Below are 3,569 nucleotides of genomic sequence, written 5' to 3'. Positions count from 1 at the left end.
TGAGGGGGGAGATAACCACGCCGTGGCCTCCTCAAATCCCGCGCCCGCTTATGACTCGGCCTTATAAATAGGCCGGCCCGGCACTCTCTTCTTCACATTCTCCTTCTTCTTCCTCGTACTGCCGTTCCTCTGCCCGAGCTTCTGCCGCCGCCGCCGTCGCACCACTGGTCTTCCTCAACCCGGCCGCTGCATCAACCTGACTCGGACCAGATAACGTCGGCGGCCTCCGCTCTTCTCCAGCTCCGGTGAGTCCCCTCTGCCTTACTAGCATAGATCTAGGACAGAGTTCATCTGTGTTCTTCATGTTCATCACTGTTACCGCAAGTTTCGGTAACCCCTGTAGCCACTGCCCCCGTTGATCCTTAGGCTTGTGTAGAACCACCACGGTAGATATCTGAGGTTCATTTCTTCTGCAAGAACACCTCTTTTTACTGCATAAGGACTGGGTTCCATCTCAAGAACCTCCCCTGCTTCTGTTTTTTAGGTCTAGAAAACTTTCTCTGTTCCGACTACTTTGATCCAAAAAAGTTACTGTAATATGTGAAATCTGTTTACCACACTTAGTAAAAACTGCAGTCCTTGAATCTTGGCGGCTTATATTTCCGACTTAGAGAAAACACGCGCCGTAGAACTTTCCGGTTTAAAGAGAATCATGCTCTGTAGTATCTTCCGACTTAACCGCAGTAAGCCGTAGACGACCAACTTATCCTGAAAACCCCGACGGCTTAGATAACCCACCGTATCAAGACATACCATTAATCCCCTTCATAAGCCGTCATTGTAACTTGAATGATATACTCCGGCTTATAATTAACCCGGACACTTTTCTCTTCCTTGTAGACCACCAACCGTCACCATGCCTCCCAAGGCTCCCATCACTTGCAACTGGATGAAATCCAGCGTCACCGAAGAGACCCTGGCCAACTTCGTTAAATCCGGATATCTGCCTAAGAAGGAAGTGATGTCCTACCGTGCCCCTGACCCGTCCGAAGAAAGGCCACAGCCGAGAGACGGGGAGGTAGTGATCTTTGCCGACCATATGAGCCGGGGCTTCGCACCGCCCGGCTCAAAATTCTTCCGGGACGTGCTCAACTTCTTTGATCTTCGGCCTCAGGATATAGGACCCAATTCCATATCCAACATCTGCAACTTCCAAGTTTTTTGTGAAGTATATCTTGGAGAAGAGCCGAGTCTGCTGCTCTTCAGAGAGCTGTTCTATTTGAACCGCCAAACCGAGTGCGCAAACGGTCCAAGTCTAGAGTTAGGCGGCATCTCCATCCAACGGCGCAGGGATTGTCTGTTCCCTTATGCAGAACCGCCAAGCCACCCCAAGGACTGGAACATGACTTGGTTCTACTGCCAAGACACGTCCCCGGCTGATGAGAGCCCGCTGCCCGGCTTTCGCCCAACGCGCCTGGAGCCAACTCATCCATTATCCGACAAACTGACTGCCGCAGAACGCCAGCCTCTGCTTCCAACGATCAACAAGATCAAAGCCCTGCTAGGCAATGGTCTGAACGGAATTGACCTGGTCCGGGTCTGGATCTCATGGCGGGTGATCCCATTGAGCCGCCGCCCCGGCTTAATGTGTGAGTACACCGGGCGAAAGGATGACCCGCAGAGGCACAGTCGCAATGATCTTCCAGAAGACGTTGCTGAAGAAGAGACCAAGGCTCTTTTAAACGAGAGCCTGGCAGACTGTGGAAGAATCGGGCTAGCCCCGTTCTGCAAGACCAATCCAGCCCCAGCGGTAAGCCGCTGACTTTAACCTTTCCATTTTGTTTTACCTGTCATCTTACTAAGAGCTCATTACTGTATTTCTCAGGCTGATGATAAATTCTGGCGGGTCAAGTATGACCACGAGGCGGCCAAGAAGGCCAGGAAGGCGAAGAAAGCCGCCAAGAGAGCCGCCCCTCGCAAAAAGGGAAACAGACCCACTGCTTCGGAGCTGCTGCAATTAAGCGATAGCTCCGAATCAGAGGTAACCCTTAAATCTTTTAAATTCTTGCAGTATATGTTGTCTGATGCTGTCCGCCTTATCAACACTTGCTTATTGACAGGATGACACCGGCGCCAGTAACCCGGTGGTCGAAGAGGTAACATCACTTTCCTCCGGCTCGGAGCCTTTACCACAGCTGAAAGTCCGAAGGGTAACCCGGAAAGTAAGCTTTTCCCATCGATTAGCTCACCGAGACCCTCAATTTCTTTTGAAGCAGCAGGTTCACGAGAGCCGGCGTCACACCCGGGCCCGCAAGGACACTGACCTCTCCACTGGGTTACCCGACGCAACGAGGAAACGCCGCACTGAGGTTTTTTCTCACCTGTACCCTTTTCATCCGTTGGCGGGTGTCATCCGTCAGCCACTCAACTCTTCTGACTCCAATTACCAGGAGACCTCCCCCTCCTCGGGTGACTCCATGCAGTCAAGTCTGCCGGCCTTCAAGACTGCCCCCGGGTAATAACAATCTCCTTACATTATCTGTCTGTACTTACCCTTTGTATGCCTAACACTTCTGCCTTTTCAGTGCCCAGGCAAAGCTCACCAAAAGAGTAAAGAAGACCAGGTCAGCCGGAGTGCCCGACTTGCCTGAGCCGGAGACGACGGCTCAAGAGCCGCCAGTCGCCTCCACCCCTGAAGCCACCATTGCCATGGATACGGCGCCTGAAGCCCCACCAGCTAATGACCCGGACGTGGTAATTACCCGGACGGAGTTTGTTGAGCCGGGAAGGCCGACCGCGCTGGCCAAATGCTCCGCAAGGGGGGAGTTGCTACAACCCCACCGGGTGAATCTGGATCTCTCCAGCTACACCGACTTAAGTATTGGAGAACTCGTCTCAGGCTATATCAGCCAGGTTCACAAGAGCCGGGACGCCGAGATCGCCATGGTCAACCAGATCCAACACAAATCTGAGGTAACCTTCTGCTGTTCTCTTACTTTCCGCATAGTGATCCTTGCCATTCTAGCCCCCAAGTCTAGGACTTATACTTGAATATGTTGTAGACTTTAGATTCTGGCTCACTGAACTGAGCCGGCCGTACATAGATAGATACGTTCAATATGCATTAGCCCCCAAGTGCCAAGTGTCTTTGCTTGGAAAGCGCTTGGGACTTTATAGGATGACTGTTAATAACCCGGAAATATATGCAGGCTGTTGGCAAGAAATTAGAGTCAGACCTGGCGGATCTCAAGAGCCGGCTGAAGGCACAAGAGATGGAGACCCGGAAGGCAAATGCCAAGTTTGTCTCCAGCATCGCCGCTCAGGAAAAGTTGAAGACTGAATTCGACGCTGAGCGGAAGGCCTGGGCTGAGGAGAAAACTGCACTGGTGACCCGGGCAGAACAGGCGGAGAAGGCCCTTACTGAGAAGACCGCTGAGCTCTCCGGTCTAAAGCGCCAAGTGTCCCAAATGGTAGCTGCCATCTTCGGTAAGTCGCCTCACCGGCTTTCATTCACATTGGAATGTTTACATCTCTTAACTCATCCTTACCACCGGGTCATCTGATGTTGTTAAACAGGTTCCAGAAGCGCCAACTTGAACCAGAGCGTGGTCACCAAGTTAAAGGCCGTG

This window comes from Aegilops tauschii, chromosome 5 (assembly GCF_002575655.3).
Source record: "Aegilops tauschii subsp. strangulata cultivar AL8/78 chromosome 5, Aet v6.0, whole genome shotgun sequence".
In the NCBI taxonomy this organism is placed as follows: domain Eukaryota; kingdom Viridiplantae; phylum Streptophyta; class Magnoliopsida; order Poales; family Poaceae; genus Aegilops; species Aegilops tauschii.
This window is presented reverse-complemented; position numbering follows the sequence as displayed.